General features: G+C 41.3%; 1 protein-coding gene across 4 annotated transcripts in view; it reads left to right on the top strand.

Moving 5' to 3' along the window:
- The window catches only part of MAP3K13 (mitogen-activated protein kinase kinase kinase 13), a 175,096-nt gene that overhangs the window by 72,093 nt on the left and 78,151 nt on the right, over positions 1-24,852 (top strand). The window contains exon 1 of one of the 4 annotated variants that reach the window (XM_058662181.1): positions 21,983-22,092. The exons of the other annotated variants lie outside the window; for them this stretch is intronic. The gene's annotated coding sequence lies outside the window, so the exon portion shown is untranslated. Of the gene's footprint in view, positions 1-21,982; positions 22,093-24,852 lie in introns of those variants that run through there. 4 annotated transcript variants of the gene reach the window in all.

Genomic DNA, 24,852 nt, shown 5'->3' on the forward strand with positions numbered 1-24,852 from the left:
TGGATACAGTTGGTCCTCTGAATCCACAGGTACTGCATCAACAGACAACCAACTGTCGATCAAAAGTATTTGAAAAAACAATTTTTAAATCAATATTGAGTACGTGCAGACTTTTTTTACCCAGGTGTTGGAAACATTTTTTTTTTTAACCCAGGACCATTTGGGTATATATAATGTCATTCACAGGCCATGCACAATGACCATCTTCAACGTTAGCCTGTATAGGTTTATTGAATTTTGAGTCCCACCTGCTGATGCTTTGGCAGGGCCAGACTGAATGATTTCAAGGGCATTCCCCATCCCTGTCTAAACAATACAACAGCTATTTATATAACATTTTTTTATTTTATCAGGTGTTATAAAAGCCTAAAGATGTGACAAAGAATGTGCGTGGGCTGTGTGCAAATACTATGTCATTATGTCTAAGAGAATTGGGCATTATTGTGTGCTGGAGGTCTTGAAACCAATCTTTCATGAATTCTAATGGATGACTGTGATGTAAAGACAAGAGAAAATAAACAAGGGACAATTTTGAGGTACAGTAGAATTAGAGATATATTTAAAATATTTTTCAAGTGAAAAGGTTTAAAGAGTGTATACCAAAAATTTTCCTAGGGTGATATTTATTTTTCACTATTTCTCAAATTTTAAAAATATTGTCAGGTTGTTTTTAAGCTTTTACATTTTAAGATCTGTGTCTTCGTAGATCTTTCAGAGGTATCAGAAGTATCTCTTTTTTACCCTCTTAAGTGACAGAGGCAATACTTGCTGGTTGAGAACTTAACCTTAGAAAATATCTTTTCGACATTAATATAAAAGAGCATGCATTTGTCTTGCCTAATCATAATTTTTTCAAATGTCTATATGTTTTTTAATGGCCTTGAAAGTTAGTCAGTATATGTCTTGGGTAAGTTATTTAAAGTTTTGAAGTTTTTCCTATATATAGAGTGGGAATAATTACAGAATATAGTAACGTTTAAGCATGTTGATAACATATACGAGGTCCTAGACAAATTGTAGCCTCTAATGTACGGCTCCTGTATCTTATCAAGAAGTTACTATTTATTTTTAACGTTTATTCTAAAATTCATTATTGCTTGGGTGCATATAAGAAGAATTAAATAGATTTTTAAAAAAAAATGACTGAGTGGACCTGGCACAGTAGCCTAATGGCTAAAGTCCATGACTTGCATGCACCAGGATCCCATATGGGTGCTAGTTTGTGTTCTGGCTGCTCCATTTCCCATCTAACTTTCTGCCTGTGGCCTGGTAAAGCAGTTGAGGACAGCCAAAAGCCTGAGGACACTGCACCCACGTGAGAGATCCAGAAGAAGCTCCGGGATCCTGGCTTCAGATCAACTCAGCTATGACCATTATGGCCACTTGGGGAGGGAATCAGCAGATGGACAATCTTTATCTCTGTTTCTCCTCCTCTCTGTATATCTCACTTTCTTGTTTTGTGTGTGTGTGTGTGTGTGTGTGTGTTTTGTTTTTATCTTACTTTCTAATAAAAATAAATATATCCTAAAAAAAAAAAAATGACTGAGCCACAGCTGAAACCTATCATGTGTACTATACACATTTCATATAATTCTGGCCTTGCTTTTCTGTTTCTCTTCCTCTTTTTGCTTTTCTTTCTTTTTATCTCTGAAAACAAAAAACAACTTTCATCTCTCTTAGGAATGCCCATTTTGTAGAACTGTTCATAGTTAAAAAGCAGATGGATTCTAAACAGGTCTTCTGACTCTAAAAAATAAAAACCTAAATAAACTCAAGTATATTCTGCTTGAGTACCACTTTTCCTTTTTGGGAGGTGAGATGGGGAAAGATGGTGGGATTGAGGTGAGAGGACTGGGTCATGGCCTTTGAGAAGACCTTTTATAGGAGAATTCCTGTCATTATCCTAGGATCGTATAGAGAATTAGGCTTTTGGAGTGTGTTGTTGAATGATGGCCTTATGTTGTCCTATACACTGGACATGCCTAGTGAGAACAATGGCAGATATGGACATACTGAATATAAAACAATATACTAGAGACATTATATGTTGAATTGTGGCCTAAAGAGTTCAAAAACTTATCCCCCAAATCATATAGCTGCCTAAGTAAGAATTCCAAAATTCAAACCTGTGCACGACATTTACTTTTAAAGAACCCACAGACTGGCAGAGATCATTAAAGAGAAATTGCAATACAGTGTCTGCCATGGGAGGAAAAGGGAACGCAGTAAGAAAGTGCAGGCTGTTCGAGGAAGAGGTACACCTAAGTCCAACCAAGACTTGAGTGATCCAGCAGGACGCCTTGGAAGTGGTAAGGCAGATGAGCCTAAAGGGCAAGCACGCATGGAAAGAGTAAAGGCATCCTGAGTGTGTGGCACATCAAGGGCATTGCAAGTGCCTACTTCCAGGGGTGAGAGAGGGGCCAGTGGTTTCAGAGAACCAAAATCAGTCTGACTGGAAAATTGCAGGGTGAATACAGACATTATGCCAAGAAGGTTGTACTTTATTCTAGGACTTAGAGAGTTTATGAAGTTGAGTGGTATGAAAGACATTCTAGAAAAGGTTCTCTGGCTATGGAGAGAACAGAGTGTGAAGAAGATTCCGATCTAAGGATACAGTTAAGGAACTGTGAAAATGGGACTGTGAAAATAATCTAGGTGAAGATGACAAAGACCTGTGCAAGCAAAGTGCACAAATTCAAAACATTCAGAATGCTAAGGGAAGATTTTCTCAAGGGTAAACTAACGTTTCATACTCACATAAAGTAAGTGTCAAAGACTTCAACTCATTAACTAATAAGAGAACCAGTAAAATGTTATAAGTATAATTCAAAGAACATACTTACGTTATTTGCAGAAACTCAGGAATGTTGGGATGAATATACAGTTAGAGCTCAAATCACTTCATATATCCACAGGGCAATTGCATTTTACCAGACAAAAACTGTTTTCATTTCTATGGACAAGAATCAATTGCATTTTATTTGCAGCAGTTTAGGGTTGTCTTAAAAATAAAGAAAAACTAACATAAATTGAGAGTTGTTCAAGAGCAAAGTTCATATTCATTAAGGTGGGTGAGTTGAATTACAACAGCTGTGTAATTTTCTGCTTTCTAATTATTAAGAAAGATATTTAAAGGAGGTTCTTTATTTCTCAATTTCTAGTAAGCAAATATAGCTGCAAAACTGAAGTATATTCATTTTAAAGAGAGATAACTAACTTCCTGGGAGGAAAAGTTTGAAATCAAATAGTCTTGACAAGCCATTTATGGTGTAACCTTTGACAAGTTTTTTCATTCTCTGCACTTCAGTTCTCTCATATTTAAGTTGATAATACTGACCTCCATGAAGTTAAACAAGATTGGTTCAGGTGTTAGGCACAGCAAGTTTGGGTGCCCACCTTCCATGTGGCAGTGCCTAGGATCAAGTTCTGCCTCTGTTTCCTTTCCAGCTTGCAAGGCAGCAGATGTTGGCCCAGGTGCCTCAGTTCTTGTCACCCGCTTGGGAGACTAGATGAAGTTCTTGGCCCTTGTCTTTGGCGAGGTCCAGTGTCGACTGTGGTGGGCATTTGGGGATTGAACCAGCAGATGGAAGATCTCTCCACCTCTGTCATTCTTTCTCCCTGTCACTCTACCTTTTTTGGGGAAGGCAGATTTACAGAGATTTACAAAGAGGTCCCAAGTGGCCACAATGGCTGGAGCTAAGCCCATCTGAAGCCAGGAGGAGTCTCTTCTGGGTCTCCCACATGGATGCAGGATCCCAAGGCTTTGGGCCATCCTCTGCTGTTTTACCAGGCTACAAGCAAGGAGCTGGATGGTAAGTTGAACATCTGGGACACCAACCGGTGCCCATATGGGATCCTGGCATATACAAGGTGAGGATTTAGCCATTGAGCCATCATGCTGGACCCAAAATAGAACTTAAAAAAAAAAAAGTAGAAAGATTGAAATAAAGTATGTTAAAAGTTTAAGTATAATTAATAGATGTTGACTTTTTTCTTTTAAATATAAATATAAAACCTTTACATATAAAGCCTTTACATGCCTACTTTATTTTAAAATATGCCTTTATTTGAATGTCATCTATATTTAGCTCTTAGCTTCTCTGCTTAGTTCTTTTTGATCAGTTTGAATTTCATTTTTAACATACTTTCTGTAGAAACACCCTCATTTTTTAAAAAATGTATTTGCCGCTTATTTGAAACCCTTTGCTTTTCTGTCTCTCTGAGCCATTATCCTGACCTGTCTCCTCTTCCCAGTGTGCTTTAACATTTCATGTTTCTAGATGATTAGAATTATGTTGTGGTTATAATAGTTAATTTGGTTCCCTATGTTATTTCTCAGCTATAACAGACGTTTCTAATTCTGTATCAATTTCCAATTTAATTTTTTTTTAAAGATTTTATTATTATTGGAAAGCCGGATATACAGAGAGGAGGAGAGACAGAGAGGAAGATCTTCCATCCGATGTTTCACTCCCCAAGTGAGCCACAACGGGCCGGTGCGCGCCAATCCAAAGCCGGGAACCTGGAACCTCTTCCGGGTCTCCCACGCGGGTGCAGGGTCCCAAGGCTTTGGGCCGTCCTCAACTGCTTCCCCAGGCCACAAGCAGGGAGCTGGATGGAAAATGGAGCTGCCAGGATTAGAACTGGCACCCATATGGGATCCCTGGGCGTTCAAGGTGAGGACTTTAGCCGCTAGGCCACGCTGCCGGGCCCCTCTAATTTAATTTTTTTAAAAAAAGTCACAATTCAGGATTGTTGTTTCTCTTGCTTTTAAAATGTATTTCCTGAAATTCCATATCATTATTGTGGTCCTCTGCCATTACCTGATATACAAATACACTAAAGCCATAAACAAATAGATATAGTCTCCTAGACCTCTTCTGACAAAAGTGATTAAACGAGTTAAAAACAGTAGACTAGATAAGAGCTCCTTTCTCTCTTTTGAGAAGATGCATTGTCCACTAAGTTGAAATTTTCCTTGAAGAAGGACCAGTAACACCTGCCCTTCTCACCTCATGTAGTTATTGAAAGGCCCAAATAAAATTCACAAGTATGAAATTACTTCAGAAGCCCCATATTCAAATGAAGGATAATAATGAGGATTGTGATTATTTCCTGCTCTTTTGTTACACAAGAGAACATCAAAAAACTTTTGAAAAAAAAACAGAGCCTATGGAACTGATCACTAAAAAAATAATAATAAGCGATTTTTATGCAAATTTTTTCAGATCCTGACAGGTTTTGTTTTTTTCACCCAATACATTTCCCATGAACAATTTAAAGACCCCCTCCAATGTGCCATACCTGCTGTAGGGAACATTTGTATGTCCCTAAGTAGAAGAAAGCTAAGGGTGAGTCTCTTCCTTCTTTCCCTTAGCTGTTCTGCCAACCAGCAGGGTTTGAATGATGAAACCCTGAAAGTTCTTTTTGGAAGGACTGAAGGCATTCAGTTTCTTTCATTACTGGGGGCTGAGTTTAGATTTATTTACAGTACCTGGCAACTTGGCACAGGATAAACAACCCCTAGTAGACACACAGAGACTGTGATACCTACCATCACTGTATTGACATAGCATCAAAAGCTTACTGTACCTGGAAAATGGTATTGTCTCCTCTACTTTTTAAAAGGTTAACATTGAGAGTAGTTTCCTGACCTAAGGAACTATAGCATGAAAAATAACTTTTAGAAAGTAGAAAGTTAACTTGTCTGTATTTTTAAAAAATACATTTATCGGGCCTGACATGGTGGCCTAGAGGCTAAAGTCCTCACCTTGGATGCGCCAGGATCCCATATGGGCACCGGTTCTAATCCCGGAGGTCCTGCTTCCCATCCAGCTCCCTGCTTGTGGCCTGGGAAACAGTTGAGGACTGCCCCAAGCCTTGGGACCTTGTGCCTGTGTGGGAGACCTGGAAGAGGTTCCTGGCTCCTGGCTTCGGATCAGCACAGCACCAGCCATTGCGGTCACTTGGGGAGTGAATCGTCAGATGGAAGGTCTTCCTCTCTGTCTCTCCTCCTCTCTGTATATCTGACTTTCCAATAAAAATAAAACAAATCTTATATATATATATATATATATATATATATATATATATATATATATATAGAGAGAGAGAGAGAGAGAGAGAGAGAGAGAGAGAGAGAGAGAGACGGGGAAAGATATTTCCATCCTCTGGTTCATTCCCCAAATGTCATACTGACTGTAGCCGGGCCAGTCCGAAATCAGGAGCCAGGAGCTTCTTCTGTGTCTCTAACATGGGTGCTGGAGCCCAAGGACTTGGGCCATCCTCTGCTGCTTTCCCAGACACCTTATCAGGCAGGGAGCTGGATCAGAAATAGAGCTGCCGGGACACAAACTAGCACCCATATGGGAGTCTAGCACCCATGTGGGATACTGTAACCGGACAGCAGCTTTATCTGCTGCACCACAACACCAACCCCGTGGACTCAGCCCCATCCCTGAGTATGAACCAGTAACTTTTCAGTTAACAGCCAGATATGCTGATTGCACCACAGAGACAGGCTATTTTATTTATTTTATTTGAAAGACAAAGTGATCAGAGAGTGGGACAAAGTTCTTGCATCTGTTTGTTCACCTCTAAATGGCTGTATCAACCAGGGCTGGGTCTCTCTGCTTGGTAACAGGGGCCCAAGAACTGAGACCACCTTTTACTGCTTTCCCATGCACATTGATAATGAGCCAGATGAGAAGCAGAGGAGCCAGAACTCTTAACTAGTACTCAGACTTGGGATGTCAGCGTTACATGTTGGGCTGAAGTTGATGCACTGCAACGCCAGTCCTCCACTTCAAAAGGCCAGGTTAGGAGGGCAGTATGGATTGTTTATTTATTTATTTATTTGAAAGGCAGAGTAACAGAAGGAGGAGAGAGAGATTGCCTCTGTTGGGTTCATTCCCCAAATGTCTACAAGAGCCAAGACTGAACCAGGGCATAGCTAGGAGCCAGTAGTGCTCTGTTTGCATTTCACATGTGGGTGTCAGGAACCATCATTTGCTGTTTCCCAGGTATAATATCAGGAAGCTGAATAGCAGGCAGAGACAGGATTCCATCCCAGGGACCGCAGTGTAGGATGCAAGTGCTCTAAATGGCAGCTTAGCCATCTGTGCCCCATTACTTGCTCCCCTCCTCCACTGTCATGATTGAATTAATCTCATTTTTTAGTTGTGTCATGGCCTCCAAAATGCATCTGTAGAATGAGACATTCTTACAACTTAAAGACGTAGGACAGATCATTTGGTTCCATCTTTACCAAAGAAGATAGTTTTCTTTTCTTTTTTGTTTTGGTGTAATTTATCTGTTAGATGTGTTCCATATTGTGCATTTCCAGAATCAGAGAGCTGTATAGGCAGTGAGATAGCTATTCTATTACCAGATTATTCTGGTTCCTTACAGTCCCAGGATTTTTTCAGTTACTAAAAGGACCTCTGAGATCACTGTAGTTTTGTTCCTTCAATTTTCATACGAGGAAACTGAGGCCCACAGAGGTTAAGTGACTTGCCCAAAACAAACAAACAAAAAATCATGGTACAACTGGGAACTCCTGACTGCTAGTAACTTCTTTCTAAATCATTAAACTGCAAAATTGCTGGTCATACATGTTCAGCAGTATTAAATGCTGTTATGTAGTATATAAATGCTTGGGTATGCAGTGTATTTTGCCATAGCAGATATTCATGCTGTACTATGGGTTAACTGATTTTGATACCACTGAAGAAATCAAAGTAATCTTTCCTGCTAATGATATACCAAGAACTCCTTCAAGCCTCCTATGAAACTCCCTGCTTTTAACAGATGGGTTTTTCCTTTGCTTTCTTTTTTAGGAGAGGGGGAGGGTAGAGAAAGAAATCATCATTGTGACCTTTATAATACATCTAAGAAGTCATATGGCCACAAAGACACAAGAGCACATTTCTCTCCCTGACAGGAGGGCTGTGGAGTGGCCCAGAGCCAGGGGCTGTTTTATATTCCTGTCAGGCATGGGTCCCAGGCCTGTCAGTGGCAATGTGGTTGAGACTGGAGCCCAGCCTGCCCATATGCCAGGAAGACTGTGAGAGGTTGCCTGGTCTCCCCTGCCTCCTGGGAGGACTGCCCTGAAAGGGAAACGAGCAGCCATTTTTGTCCTGTGAAATTACTCACTGAAAGTTTTAGGGTGCTTCCCAGCCTGTAGTAGAGGGAGGGAAGGGGTGAGAGAGGGTAAAAGGTTGCTTAGACGTGATGGGGAAAGCTGATATAGACCCTGAGAGGGTCTGAGGTATTTGGGCAGGCCTGTGGGGAGAAGGGGAGCACTGGAAAGTACAGAATGTCCAGAACCAGCAAGCAGTGCTCTAGGCTTCAAGGACTAACCAACCTCAGGAAGGGAACCAGGGGCACAGCACAAAGGCTTAGTGGCTAGATCCTTGCTTCGCACGCGCCGGGATCCTGTGTGGGTGCTGGTTTGTGTTCCAGCTGCTCCACTTCCCTTCCAGTTCCCTGCTTGTGGTCTGGGAAAGCAATCAAGGATGGCACAAAGCCTTGGGACTCTGCACAGCATGGGAGACCCGGGAGAAGCTCCTGGTTTTGGACGGGCTCAGCTCCGGCCATTGTGGCTACTTGGAGGTGAACCAGTGAACAGAGAATCTTTCTGTTTCTCCTTGCCTCTGTATATCTGCCTTTCCAAAAATAAATAAATAAATAAATAAATAAATAAATAAATAAATCTTTAAAAAAGGGAACCAGGGAGCTTCTTTAGGTCTGTGACCCATTGCACTGTCTTTCTTGTCTGTTTATAGAGATATAAAAAAATTTTTCATTTCAGGTTTATGAGAAGCATTAGCAGGAAGACATTTGCTCCATGCATATACATATTTGAAGCATATCATCTTATATCCCTGTTTGCTTCCCAGCAGAAGAATTAACCTCTCCATTCCTTATTTTCTCTCCATGAAGTTGATTTCTCTTTTATAAACACCTGACATGATCTATCTTCCTTTAGAACTCTTTTTTTAAATATTTATTTATTTTTATTACAAAGCCAGATATACAGAGAGGAGGAGAGACAGAGAGAAAGATCTTCCGTCCGATGATTCACTGCCCAGGTGACTGCAACGGTCCGAAGCCAGGAGCCAGGAACTTCTTTCCAGGTCTCCCACACCGGTGTAGGGTCCCAATGCATTGGGCCATCCTCGACTGCTTTCCCAGGCCACAAGCAGGGAGCTGGATGGGAAGTGGAGCTGCCAGGATTAGAACCGGCGCCCATATGGGATCCCGTGGCGTTCAAGGTGAGGACTTTAGCTGCTAGGCCACGGCACCAGGCCCTTCCTTTAGAACTCTTTAAGTTAAAGGATACAACCACCCAACCCCTTACTAATCTAGATGAGGTCTGGAGTGTAGGGGCCTCTTTTTCTCTTATCTTTTATAAATTACTAGATATGTCAGTCGTACCAAAAGATGAAGAGATGAAAGCTTGACAACTTCAAATGCCCTTGTGGCTCCCAAGACGTGCAGTCCCTAGTGTGTGGCCAGCACTCAGGAAGTTTATGTTGAATTGTGGAACTGACTTCCTTCTTATCTGCTCATAGTCATGCTGTCTGTTCTTTGCAGATTATTGGAATCAGAATCATTTTCTCTGACTTACATTCTCAGGATCAGTGCCAATATACTTGACACTCACAGAAGTAGTAGCTACTCCGAAATGCCTTCGGGGCAGTGGTGACTATCCTGATGTTGGGGGTCATTAGTACTCAGAAGTAGCCTAATATTCTCTGTTCAGAAGACTTAGAGTTGGAGTAGGCAGTGAAACAATTAAGATGCATCTAGCTCATAGGAATTTTGATTTGACCTTGGATAACAGAAGTAATTCATTTAAGATCATGCTTGGTATTTTTGAGCCGTCAGTGATTTGCTGAGGAGACTACCAGAGTGGTTCCCTGCAGACAGAAGGCTTTGAAGGAAGGATAGGAGACTGTTCATGTCCGTGTCAGTGTTGGAGAAGGAAGGAAAAAGAAACAAAGGGAAACGATAAAATTGTCTTTGAGAGTGGAATAACACTGCTCACTGAGCTAAGGACATAAGAGTCCATGAAATGTGGGTCTCCCGGCCTGAGTGTAGTTACACGAAACTCTTCCCTTGTGTTTATCTGTCCAGCAATGTTTGTACTTCTTTGTGCCAGTTTCAGTTCAGATACTTCCTTGTTCCATTTCCTGGCACCTTGCCTGATGGAGGCTATGAAAGTAGACACCTTTACTTGTTACCTCCTCAATGCTGCCTCCTAACTGGCACCTTATTTGGCTTTTCTGCCTCCATTAGTGGTCCTCCACAGTAGAAGGCCCTCTCTTGCTCTTGCATCAGCTGGTTCCCAAGGCTGTCATTTCCCTCTTCTTCCTCTCAGATCCCTCCCATTTCTCTATGGCAGCTTTTTCCTTGCTCCCCTCTTTCATCCCCATCCACAGAATCCTCTTTTAAACCTTATCATTTTCCCTCCTATCACCCCTCTATGTTTCTGGCTCCCCAGGAGGATAGATGCTTTAATGTACCTTCTGGCCCTTTCTGCTACAGCTCTGAACCCCTCAAACTGGCATTTTCACTTTCCCAAAGAACCCTGTGGGTCCCTGCACACCTCTGTGTATTTGTGCATTGCCCGTCCTTCACATCCATATAATTCTTGCCGCCACATCCCAGATTGTGATTTTTTCCCTTCCTTGTGCTTCAGATGTTTGTACCCGTGTCTCTTAGGCACTTTTCTCACTCTGCCTTGTAATGATTTATTCATATATTTTTTTCCTCACATAAACCTTTCTGGAGCAGGAGTCCATGACCCTGTCCCTCTTTGCGCCATTCTCATTACTTAAAACAGAGCCAGCACCGTAAATGATTTACAACACATTTGTTGAACCAGCAGAAGAGTGAGTAGAAAGTATGTGATAAGCGACCACTTTCCTCAGAGAAGAGGGAGTTTCGGGGGTGGTTTTCCTGCTTCAGTGGCAAGTCTGAGGAGCACCTTTCTCAGAGAGCTGTGGTAAGAACTGCTGTGTAGGCGTATGCTTCAGTAGTCCTTGAATCCTTTAGAAAACAAGGCAAGTCTAGGCTTTGAGTGTTTAAACAGCACAATTTTAAAAATGGTGTTTTAGCACTCGTAATTATATTCTCTTTCTAACAAAGTTCTCAGGTGCTCTGAAGGATAACTCTGAGGTTTTCTTTCACCTTGTAATTTTCTGATTATTTTGAAAAACTTGGTTTTCTGCGCTGTTCCTCATCTTATTAGGTTCATTCCTGTATTCTGACTTCTTTTTAATTTGCTTATCCTGTCTTTAAAATGATCCCATCTTGGGGAAACAACCCGCAGCAACTGCCTCTTGGGCTGCAATAAGTCAGAAGAAAATAACCCGCTGCCCAGCCTCCCTGTTTGGGAGCTGTGCAAGCTGACACAAGTCCGTGCAAAATCACGTAGCTTCTTGCTAGGCGAACTCCTTGATACAAGTTTTCACTTTATGGTAAATAACAGCACCATTCTCTTTTCCAGTTGGCTGAACACAAATTAAACAATCCTGCCCCAGCTTTACTTGTTTCTCCCTCTCTTCAGGACTTGATTGCCCAGAACTCTTTGAATTCTAAGTTCTTTTCTAAGTGCCAGAATCTTTCTGATTTTTTTTCATTAACAGAATTTGTACTTACTTATGGTGTCCTGTGTTATCATTTGACATGTGTATTAGATGGACAATGATTAAATTGGGGGTAATTCTAGCTGCCAATATTTAAAGTGTGGGAATGTGCCTTGGCTTTTCCTAAATTCAGAAACTGGTATGGGAGTGATTGAGAATCTGAGAATCCCTCTAAGAATCTAACAGTCCTATGCCCTGCTAATGTGGCACTGTCCCTTGTCTGGGCTCAGGGCTGCTTTTTTCCTCTGTCGCTTTTGTGGCTGGCTGTGCTGATGGACTCTCCTAGGGGAGTTTCAGGGATCAGCCCTCCTTCCATTAACCATGTAGCAGGATTATAATTTATAACCCCAGATGGCGACTCCCTACCCCACCACTCCTTATTTATTGCTGTACAGCAGCAGAAGTATTAACTATTAAATCGCTTCCCTCCTTTTAAAATAACTGATGCTATTTGCAAAGGGCTTTGTATGAGGATATATGTACATACTAAAACATTTTAAAGACTAAAGTTTCATCAGAATATGAAGAGCATTATGCATTGCAATAAAAAAATAAACAGCCACATGGCCAGGCTTATTTTTCTTGGCCTACTTCCAAGTTGAAATAAAGTTTTGAGGCACAAATTCTGGTTTGTGCCAGGTTCAGGTTCCTAAATTTCCACTGGAGCATATCAGCTCTTTCTTGGTGGTAAAATATGAAAGCTTACATGTCCACCTCTTATGTGGAAACCCAGAAGACCTGCATTCCCAGTTCTTGCCGGGGCATATAACCTGTAATTTTTAGCTACTACATGTTTTTGAAAGCTTGAGTGGGATAAAATAAAGGTCAGGAAAATCTTTTGAAGGAGAGGCAGTCCATGTCCTTCTGAAAATGAGACTTTGGACAAATGGTTTGCAAGGAAACTCTGACTGTATGACTTCTCTGGAATTTGAAGAACTTTTGCTTATATGGAAAGGTGCTGTGGAAAAGTGCTAGGAAAGACACAGTAGCTGTGAATGTTTTGTGGAAGTGATTTTGCTTTCCTCACTTTGCAAGTATCAATGAAAAAAAGGCCTCAGGCTTTACTGTAAGTAAAAACTCTTTCTCAGTAGCCAAGTTGATGTTTTCATTTTACTTGAATAATTAACTGTGTCTTTCTCTTTACTTTGGTCCATAGAAACCTCTGGTTGCTATTTGTGAGGCATTTTTAAAAATTGTTAGCACACTACCATGGGGGAAGGGCATGGGGAGGGGTTTGGGGAATCCCAGAGCCTATGAAACTGATAAAATGAAATAAAATTTTAAAAAAAGTTGTTAGCGCACTGATTTTTTGTAAGATTTATTTTATTTATTGGAAAGTCAGATATATACAGAGAGGAGGAGAAACAGAGAGGAAGATCCTCCATCCGATGATTCACTCCCCAAGTGACTGCAAAGGCCAGAGCTGAGCCAATCCAAGTCTCCCTCACGGTTGCAAGGTTCCAAGGCTTTGGGTGGTCCTCGACTGCTTTCCCAGGCCACAAGCAGGAAGTTGGATGGGAAGCAGGGCTGCCAGGATTAGAACCGGCGCCCATATGGGATCCTGGGGCGTTGAAGGTGAGGACTTTAGCTGCTAGGCTACTGTGCCAGACCAGCTCTGATTATTTTTATCTACCTTTTTTTTCTTTCTACCTTGAGTGGATTTCCCCCCCCCTGACATTTTGTGCATATGTTTCCTTCACCTTTTTACCTCTTGTTTTATGTGTATTTTGTCAACGGTCTCCTCAAGTCCTACTTGAGACAGATTCCATGTGTCTTTTCCTAATATGTGCTTCTTAACTTAAGTCTATTTAAGACATCAAGCTTATTTCATTCAGTCTCAAAACCATAATATTATCACCTCTGGATTTTAGTGTTTAATGGTAGGTTTTTGAACCTCTTAAGATGTTTAACAGTTCCACGATATGAACCATGGACAACGTTTATTAGACAGGATGTGGAGGCCAGATGACGCCTGGAAGTCTTACTGTGTAATTTAATCCTGGGCTCTGTGTGGTTTGGCTCACTGGACTCTGAGTGTGCATATGTAATTACGTGCGCATGTGTAAAAAGCCCAGCCCAGAGAGAGAAGAGCTGGAGGAACATCATTAGCAGAGATTAGATTTGTCTCCAGCTGGGCAGTGTGCCTCTGAATTCCAAGGGCTTTCCCCAGTGTAAGTGATTAGACTGACTCAGCTGCTGTTCAGTACCGCTGGATCAACCGCTTGTGCTAATGCTGTTAAGCTGTGGCTCAGAAAACAAAGTATCTTAAGGTACCAAATGTATTTTATTCAAGGAGAAAAAACAAAGCAAAAAAGAAAAAAACCCTCTGTTGTTCATAGTCAGTGGATAGAGGTATATTCTTGCCAAATCAAAACTAAAAATGCAAAATGGAAGTTAAATTTGTGTACCAGTTTTCAACTACATATAAAGTGCCTTGGAAATTGTTATACTGAAATATTTCCCATTTAGCTAAATGATCTAGGAAAAATCTAATCAAGAGGGTTTAATTCAGATTAGTTGAGAGTATCTGACTTTAGATCTGCTGCTGGTCTGAAATTGCTAAAGGCTAAATGAATTAACCTGACTCTGATCCAGATATATACCGTCAATCAAATCATCTTGGTGGATTCAGTGTGACAAGGTGGTCTTATTTGAAGTTCAATGATGATAGTTTAGTGCACTAACAGTTGTGAACTTTTGAACCTTTTAAATGTAGCATGAAACACAAAGCTCGGTGTATATCCCTATTAATTGCCTGAGCAGAATTTATAGGTGCAGTAAATGCCTACTTTAGTTTTTCCACTGACAATTATGGTTATGGGTGTGTTGTGTTAATGTAGTTGACAAACGCATGGAGAAGTGATAGAAATTAACTAGATTAATTGTGATGATCATTTCAGAACGTACACATATACTAAATCATCATTTTTTATATTTTTTGTCAATTTTTTTTGTCTTAAAAAGAGTAATGCTTATTTCTCAACTGCATTTCCATACAATTGTAAGACTGAAACAAAAAAGGCATAATATCCTCCCTCCATAATTTTATTTCCTAAAAGGGCCAACTTATTTTACAGATAGACTTAATGGCCAATATATCTTTTGAAGGTTGAGAGCACAAATAGAACACACAAATATCAAAGAAGCTGTAATTAAGTGATCAAAATCTTTCTTTAAAATCCATCAGTGAGTTTTTCTTACTAAGAGTATTAGTAAGAAACGAAATTGTCTGACCCGAGTTGACCCCCCACCACCACCACCCCAACCTCCCTCCTAGGGACCCTGCACCATGTAGGAGATAGATCTTTCTCTCTGTCTCTCCTTCTCTTTGTACATCTGACCTTCCAATAAAACTAATAAATAATTTTTTAAAAAAAGAAAGTTTATTTATTTGAAAGGCAGAAAGAATGAGAATCTTCTTTCCGCTGCTTCACTGTCCAAGTGACTGGAGTAGTCAAAGCCAGCAGCCAGGACCCAGAGCAGGGTGGAGAGTGGGAAGTGAAGGAGTTGCATCTGGGTCTCCTATGTGGATGACAGGGAGACAAGTACCTGGGCTGTCATCTGCTTTCCCAGGTGCTTTAATGGAGAAGGGCTGGATGAGAAATGGAGTAGCTAGCATTCAAACTGGTGCTTATATAGGATACCAGCATCCCAGGTAGTAGCTTGACCCACTGTACCAAAACACTGTGCCCTGAAGAGAAAACAGTTTAAATACAGAAGATGAGTGAGAAAGTACCTGAGTTTTTCAGTGAGCAGAAGAATGGCATTACAAGAACCGGCAAGAGGTGGGCTCTTCTAGAAGGGATCCAGTGTTGTCCTCATGCATGTGAAGGCAGGCTGGAAAACACTGTGGTGGAGATGGCATCCATTCTCGGGTTAAAGTGCTTAGCAAAAGTTTACACTGGATTGCAACAGTCACTTTGCAATGGATCCTCACTAAAAGTTGAGAGTTGTCAGTCAAGCCAGCTTCAGGTATACATAAGCTATGTTAACATGGCGGCTTCAGTACTCTGCCGTTTCCTTCTTGAAATTCTTTCTTTAAAATCATTTAAAAAGATTTTTTTAATTGGCAAATAAAAATTGTACACATTATGAAGTACTATGTATTGTTTTAATATGTATATACATATTGTGTAGTAGTCATAATATATCTGTCTCCTCAAATATTTCTTAAATGTTTTTTATTTTCATCTACTTGAAAGGTAGAGTGACAGAGATAGAAACAAAGACAGAGAGACATCTTCAGTTTGCTGGTTCACTTCCCAAATGCTTGCAACAACCTGAGTGGGGCTAGGCCAAAGTCAGGATCCCAGAACTCTGTCTGGGTCTACCATGTGGGTGGCAGGGGCCCAAGCACTTGAGCCATCCCTGCTACCTTCCAGATGTGTCAGCAGGAAACTGGATTAGAATGGAGCCAGTGCTGTACTCACTACCATGCATGAGAGCCAGAATAGTTGCCAGCCAGCCAAGCTAGGCCATAGCACCAGCTGGCAAGTGCTGGGACTGGGTTGCAAGTCATATCAAGCTGAACAAGATCTAGGGCTGGGAACATGCTTGCAGGGAAACCATGGCCACTCCTCCCATCTTAGGCTGCACCTATTGTTGGTGAGCACAAGGACCAGGACTGGAGGTGGGCCAGGCTGGACAAGGTTGCAGCACCTGTCGTAATACCTGAAGTTCAGGTCCGGGGGTGAGTTGAGTTGAACTAAGCTGCAACACCCTGGATGTGCACGAGAGCCAGATGGGATGTGGGCTGGGTTGGGCTGGGCCACAACAGAGGCTGACATGCACAAAAACTGGGACTCATCGGGATGGGCCTAGTGGAGATTTATAGGGGTCTTCCCAGCTAGGCCACAACACCTGCAGGTATGCTTGAGGAATGGGTTGTGGCAGACTGGTTGAGCTGTGCCACAACCCCCGTCAGCTCTAATGAGATGAGGGACTGAGGTAGAACTGACCAGGTAGTTGCATCCACTGGCATGTGTGTTGACTGGTACCGATGACAGATTGCACCTAATCCTGCACTGACTGGTACATATAAAAGTCAAGTCTGAGGCCAGGCGAGGTTTCTTGACGGACTCCCCGACTGGACCACTGGACTCAGGCCCTAGCCTTGGGAAAATTAGAGTATGTAGTTTGACCTTAGAGTGTATACATCAAGACTGGGCTTCCGGGCCCGACGGCGTGGCCTAGCGGCTAAAGTCCTCGCCCTGAACGTGCTGGGATCCCATATGGGCGCCAGTTCTAATCCCGGCGGCTCCACTTCCCATCCAGCTCCCTGCTTGTGGCCTGGGAAAGCAGTTGAGGACGGCCGAAAGCCTTGGGTTCCTGCACCCTTGTGGGAGACCTCGAGGAGGTTCCAGGTTCCTGGCTTCGGATCGGCGCAGCACCGGCCGTTGCGGCTCACTTGGGGAGTGAAACATCAGATGGAAGATCTTTCTCTTTGTCTCTCCTCCTCTATATATATCCACCTTTCCAATAAAAATAATAAATCTTTAAAAAAAAAAACTGGGCTTCCTCAGTTGTTGATGCCCATGCAGTGGACAGCATGCCCAGATGCACATAGGGGACATAATGGTCAGCTAGTCTAGGCCAGCAAGAAACATTATCTGCCTGTCTGAGGATGGAAAACAGAACAGGGTGTACCACTCTCCTGGCCAAGCTTTGCAGTATGTTTCTGGGTCTATGGATGTACTAAGGTGACTTTGTCAATCAGTAGACCTTGGAAAGATTTCCTCAGCCCTGGAGCAATAAAGCTGGCCATGTCTCAGGGTTATTGACACCACTTACATAATGTCCTTGGGACATTCTTTCCCACATCAGGGAGCTCTGGGGTATCATAAAAGGACCATTCTCCATCCCCTGGCACTGATGTAATTTGACAGCAAGGAATGATCCCCTCCCCCTTCCTCTCCTGAGGACACAGGAGAAAAAAAAAGATTGAAACATTTGTCCCACCCACCTTCCTCCATAATTGACCCTCCCCACCCCAATCAGAGACCCACATGGGCATTCATCCCTCTCAACTATTTAAACAATATTAAAAATAAAAACTAAATTTTTTTGAATTAGAAAAAGAAGTGGAGCCACAGCTCAAATCACTCTCCATTATAGGTTGCAGGCACCCAAAGCAGTGGGTTAACCTATGGCACCACAGGTGGTCCCCTGTTGCCTCAAAAATTTATCATTTCTTATGGCCAGTGTCTGTCGTGCCTGCATCCCGTATGGCTACTAGGTCCTGTCTGGATTGCTCCACTTCAGATATTGCTCCCTGTTTATGATCTGAGAAATCAGGGGAGGATATTTAAGGCCTTGGGCCCCTGTACCCACATGAGAGACCAGAAGGAAGTTCCTGGGTTTATTGCTTCACTTCAGACCCGCTCTGGCCAATGTGGGTATTTGGGGAGTGAATCAGCAGGCAGAAAACCTTTCTTTGTCTCTCCTTTCAACTGTGCCTTTCAAATAAAAAGAAAATACATTTTTCAAAAAGTTTGATCATTTCTGTATGGTAGGAACTTTAAAAATTTTCTTGTAATTTTAGAAAAACATGATCTGTAATAATTGTAGTGTGCAATAGAACTCCAGAACTTCTTTCCCTATATAACTAAAACATAGTACCTGTTAAATAAACTCACCTTCCCACCACATACACTACTCTCCCAGCCTCTGACAAACTACCGTTGTAGTGTAAAATTCTTTGATATCATCTGTTTCAGCTTACACATATGAGTAAATATCACATGCTACTTGTCTTTCTGTATTTAGCTTGTTTCATATAATACAGTGAGCTCCAGCTCCATTTCCATGGTTACAAATGACAAGATTTCATCCATTTTATGCCCAGGTAGAATTCCAATGTGTATATGTACCACATTTTCTTCAACTACCACTCATTCCATTTTTTGTCTGTTGTAAATTATACTGTAATAAACCTGATCATGGAAAGTGAACAGCATGATTTTCATTTCCCATATGCATGCATTCAGTAATGGAATTTCTGGATCATAGATTTATTTTCTTGAGGAAATTCCATCCTTCATCATTGAGGAAATTATACAATGGATGTATAATTTACATTCCCTTCAACTTTTCTCCACATTCTCACTAGCATGTTATTCTTTGCCTTTTGATAATAACCGCTCTGACTGGAGTGGGATGACTGATTTGAATTTCCCTAATGAAGAGTGATGTTGAGCACTTCTCATCTGTCGGCCATTTGTACATCCTTCTTTGAGAAATGTCCAGTTTTAATTGGATTATTTGGATTTTTTATTGAATTGTTTGGATTCCTTATATATCCTGATTATTTATCTTGTAAATATTTTGTCCCATTCTGTAAGCGGTCTCTTTACTCTGTTGGTGGTTTGTTTTGTTAGGCAAAAGCTCTTAGTTTGAGGAAGTACCATTTGTTTATTTTTGCTTTTTTTCCTATGATCTTTGGGTCTGATGCAAAACAAAATGAAACAAACAAACAAAAACCCTTCCCATTCCAATATTTTGAAAAGTTTCTCTTATGTTTTCTTTTCATTAATTTCAATGTTTCAGTTCTTTGTGCTATTACGATGACTTGGGGACAAATAGCTGGATGGGATAATGGGGAGGGAGGAAGAAGAGAGAGAGGAATGAACCCCTTTGCTTATAAATCTGTATCATGGAAAAGAATAAATATAAGTAAATTTTTTAGAAGTTCAAAAATAGTTTCAGTTCCTACATTTAGCTCTTAATACATTTTGAGTTGATTTTTGTACATGATGAAAGATGATGAATCTAATTTCAGTTTTCTGTGTACGAATATCCAATATTCCTAGCATCATTTATTGAACACTGCCCTTTGTCACTTACATGGTCTTTGTCAGAGATCAGCTGACCGTAGATTGCATGGTTTTACTTCTAGACTTTTATTCCTTTTCATTGATCCATGTGTCTGTTTTTATGCCACACTATTTTAATTATTGTTGTTTTATAATTTTTTTAAGATTTATTTTTATCAGAAAGGCTGATTTACAAAAGAAGGAAAGACAGAAAGATCTTCCATTTGCTGGTTCACTACCCAGATGGCCACAGTGTCCAGAGCTGAGCCGATCCGAAGCCAAGAACCAGGAGCTTCTTCTGGGTTTGCCACACAGGTGCAGGGTCCTAAGACTTTGGGCCATCCTCTACTGCTTTCCCATGGCCACAGGAAGGGAGCTTGAAGGGAAGTTGAGCAGCAGGACATGAACTGACACCATATGAGATCTTGGAGCACGCAACGCAGGGATTTAGCTACTGAGCCATTGTGCCAAGCCCCTATAACTTATTTTTAAGTCAGATATTACAGCACCTCCAGCTTCCTTCTTGGTGTTCTTCATTTCTTTGGCTACTTGAGCTCCTTTATGATTTCACACTATTTTTTGTGAAATAGTTTATTTTTATTTGAGACAGACATAATTACAGACAGAAGGAGAGACAGGAAGATCTTACATCTTTTGGTTATTTCCCAACTGACCGCAATGGCCAGTGCTGAGCTGATCCAAAGCCAGGAGCCAAAAGCTTCTTCTATGTCTCCCATGTGGGTGCAGGGTCCCAAGGACTTGAGCCATTCTCTGCTGCTTTCACAGGACATAAGCAGGGACCTGCATCAAAAGTACAGCAGCCAGAACTAGAACTGGACCTTTGTGGGATCCTGGTGCGGCAGGCAGAAGCTTAGCCTACTATGCCATGACACTCTCCCCGCCCCTTCAGCCCCACCATATAAATGTTGACAGTGTTTCTTCTGTTCAGTGAAAGTTTTCATTGGTATCTTGGTAGCATGGATGTTTGAATGTTACTGATTTCTCCAAACTATGAAGAGGGGACATCTTTCCATGCCTTTATTCTCTTAGATTTCTTTCTTTGTGGTTTTTTCTAGTTTTCATTATATTTTCTACTTTTTTGGTTAAATTTATTCCTAGGTGAGTGTATGTGTGTAGCTATGAAAAATAGAATTGCTTTCTTGACTTTTACAGATAAATCGATATTGCTGTATGACAACCATACTGATTTTTGCAGTTGACTTTGTATCCTGCAACTTTGCTGAATTGGTTTATTAACTCTAATAGCTTTTTGTTGAAGTCTCGAGTTTTTCTGCATACAAAGTATCTCTTCTGCAAAGTGGCAGTTTGACTTTTTCTTTTCCAATTTGGATTTTCTGTTTCTTTCACTTGTCTAGGTGCTCTGGCTAGGATTTCCAATACTGTTGAAAGTGAGTATCCTTGTCTTGTTCCACATATTAGAGAGGCAGCCTTCACCTTTCCTCATTCCTTATGATTCTGTTATAAAGAGGTACATTATTTCTGTGCCTAGGTTGTTTTCAGGGCTGGAGTTTTTATCATGAAGGGAATACTGGATTTTATCTAATGACTTTTTTTTTAAAAGATTTATTCATTTTATTACAGTCAGATATACAGAGGAGGAGAGACAGAGAGGAAGATCTTCCATCCAATGATTCGCTCCCCAAGTGAGCCACAATGGGCCGATGCGCGCCGATCCGAAGCCGGGAACCTGGAACCTCTTCCAGGTCTCCCACGTGGGTGCAGGGTCCCAAGGCTTTGGGCCGTCCTCAACTGCTTTCCCAGGCCACAAGCAGGGAGCTGGATGGGAAGTGGAGCCGCTGGGATTAGAACCGGTGCCCATATGGGATCCCGGGGCTTTCAAGGCGAGGACTTTAGCCTCTAGGCCACGCCGCCGGGCCCATATCTAATGACTTTTTTAAACCTATTGTGATAATCATTTGAGTTTTGTGCTTTATTCTGTTGATGTTGCATATCACACTTGTTGATCTTTTTATATCCCTGGGATGAATGCCATGTGATCATAGTGAATAATTATTTTATTATAGATCCAGTTTGCTAATATTTTGGGAAGAATTTTTGCACCTGTGTTCAGCAAGGATATTGGCCTCTTTTTTGGTTTTGATATGAGGGTAATGCTGACCCCACCCAACAAGTTTGGAAGAACTCTTCTGCTTTTTTTTTTTAATAATTTAAGAAAAAATGATGTTAATTTATCTTTAAATGTTTTATAGGTTTTATCACAGAAGCCATTTTTTAATGAAAGAATTTTCTACTCTGATTTAATCTCAATCTTGTGATTGATCTGTTTAGGTGTTATGTGACTTTGTGATTCAGTCTAGAGAGAAGGAGAAACAGAGAGAAAAAGCTTCTATTTGCTGTTCACTCCCCAAATGGCCATAATGGCCAAAACTCAGCTGATCCTATGCCAACGTCCAGGAGCTTCTTCCACATTTCTCACACTGCAAGCAGGCTCTCAAGGCTTTGGGTCATCCTCTGCTATTTTTCAGACCACAAGCAGAGCTGGATGGGAAGTGGAAAGGCAGGGACATGAACCTGTGCCCATAATGGGATGCCAGCACTTGTGAGATAAGCCATCACACTAGGTCCCATGATTCATTCTTGATAAGGTATTCATGATTAGGAATTTGTTCCTTCTTGGCTATTAAATTTGTTTTGCATATAGTTGTTTATAATAATCTCTAGAGATCTATTGTATTTCTGTGCTGTCAGTTGTAGTGTTTCCCTTTTCATTTCTAATTTTATGTGAATCTTCATTATTCCAGGTAAAAAAGTTTTACATTTGTATATATTTTCAAAAAATTAGCTTTTATTTTAACATTTTTAGTCCCTATTTCATGTATTCCTTCTCTGAGTTTTACTATTTTTTTCATTCTGCCAATTTGGAGCTTGATTTGCGCCAGGTTGTTCATGAGATCTTTGTGCGCTTTTTTTAAATGTTGGCATAGATTGCCATAAACTTCCTTCTTAGAAATACTTTTTTTTTAAAGATTTATTTATTTTTATTGGAAAGTCAGATATACAGAGAGAAAGAGAGGAAGATCTTTTGTCCGATGATTCACTCCCCAAGTGAGCGCAATGGCCGCTGCTACGCCAATCTGAAGCCAGGAGCCAAGAACTTCCTCCATGTCTCCCACGCGGGTGCAGGGTCCCAAGGTTTTGGGCCGTCCTTGACCGCTTTACTAGGCCACAAGCAGGGGGCTGGATGGGAAGTGGAGCTGCCGGGATTAGAACTGGTGCCCATATGGGATACTGGCGCTTTTAAGGCAAGGACTTTAGCTGCTAGGCCATTGTGTTGGGCCCAGAAATACTTTCGATATATCCTCAAGCTTTTGATATTTTATATTTCTCTTTTCACTCATTTTAAGATGTTTTTAAAGCTCCTTGATTTCTTCCTTGATCCATTTTGTGGTTGCTGAGGAGTAATTTAACTTCCATTTAGGATGTTAAGTCTCTTCCTGATGCCAGGGCAGGAAGAGCAGCTCTGTCTGCTGACACTGGCCTAAGAGGCTGGGGGCTGCGTTTGTGCTTTAGCAAGTGCCTGGTTTCACTGCAGCAGCACTGGCTGTGATCTCCAGCAAAATCCTAAGCAAAGCTTCCTAACATCGTCCCCAGCAGCTGGAGTCTTGTTGCACTGTCTGCCAGGAGTGGGAGAGAGTTGGGGGAAGTTAATTCTTAACTGCCTAACCAAAGAGAGTCCAGAGTCTACAATCACTAGCTTAGGGACCTGGGGGGAGTGGAGGGAAGAGCAGGGAGTAGGCATATCGGACCCTATTCAGCACTGGTTCTATTGTAGTGGGTCTGGGCCTGGTTTTCAACTTCAAGGTCTAGATTCAATTATAAGCAGAAGATGAGACAGCATCTCTCCCCATGTTACACTACTTCAAGCTGAAGAAGGAATGACAAGAGCACTCTTTGTTTCCTGTTTTCTTTAAAACATCATTTCTTGCTATAGTAAGACTAGGCTCCATGATCTCTTCACCTGGCTTCTTTAGCTTTTGTGAAGGTGACTTAGTATGTGAACAGCTGTTCTAACTCAAGTCTGTTCAAGGAGACAGTCACCTGTGTCTGATTTAGCCACCGTCTTGTCCCCCGTCTCTGAAATTTACAGTTCTTGAACGAGAGATATTTCTATTTTATTTTTTATTGGCAATCCAAATTTTATAGCCATTCCTTTTGGCAATGTATAAAATTCTCATGTATATTGTGTATTTTGTGTCAGTGCATCTGAGTATATATTACACACACTTCCTGTCTCTTGCTCTTTTTTTTTTTTTGGTGGGAATGGGTAAGGAAGGAAAGAAGCTAGCGTTCTTATTCCTACTTGGCTACTGTAAGGTTTCTAGAAGTGGCTTTGAACATTGTGTCTGTCTGACAAATCACTCAAAGGAAACTTTACCTCAGTTTTGTGCCCAGGAACTGGTGCTATCATCCTAGCTGGTAAATCCTCTGCCTTTGGTGCTGGCATTGCACATGGCCATCAGTCTGAGTCCTGGCTGCTGCAATTCCATTGAGCCTCTGAAAAAAACAGTGGAAGATGACCCAAGTGCTTGGCCTCCTACACCTATGTGGGAGACCACGAGAAAGCTCCTAGTTCCTGACTTTGGACCAGGCTAGCTCTGGTCATTGTAGCCATTTCGGAAGTGAACCAGTGGATAGAAAATTCTCTCTCTCTCTCTCTCTCTCTCTCTCTCTCTCTCTCTCTCTCTGTCTCTCATCTCTTCCCTCTCTCTGTCTTTCAAATAAATAAATAAATAAACATGTTGTAAAGAATATGTTTTAAAATATGTATTTGTTGTTATGCATTAACGTGTTCAAACTATACATTTTGCCCATTCCAATGACTGCGGTCTGAGTAGAGGTTTCTTGATCTTTACATACTTTTTTTTATGAGGCTAAATTCTTTTGATCAGAGAGAAGAGTCTTGTCAGTCCAGCATTTAAAACCTTTCATGATGTGCCACCACCCTATAGTTACAGCAGTGCTCATCAAGCTCTCTGTGCACCTTATGTTCCAGCCATTCCAGACTGCTTGCTATTTTTGGAAAATGCCATTTACTTTCCTACCCTCTGTTCTCTTCTGTGTGCAATTCCTTTTGACAAGAACCAATGCCTTCTTCTAAATGACACCCCAGTCTCTCCATCTTCCTTCCTTTCTCCACTGGTATGGCTTTTACTCCTCCTTCAGTGCCTTACTTTGGTGCCTGAAAGTCTCTTAGCCTGTGAAGTCTTTTCTTGATATTTTCGGACTCAGTTGCTGCTTCTCCTACGTGCCATGGCTCATTCAGTCCTTAAAGGATAGTTCAACTCTGCTTTCAATATACTTACTTGTTTACTTGCTTATCTGACACACTGATTTACCTGCTGTTT

The sequence above is a fragment of the Ochotona princeps genome, chromosome 3 (assembly GCF_030435755.1).
Source record: "Ochotona princeps isolate mOchPri1 chromosome 3, mOchPri1.hap1, whole genome shotgun sequence".
In the NCBI taxonomy this organism is placed as follows: domain Eukaryota; kingdom Metazoa; phylum Chordata; class Mammalia; order Lagomorpha; family Ochotonidae; genus Ochotona; species Ochotona princeps.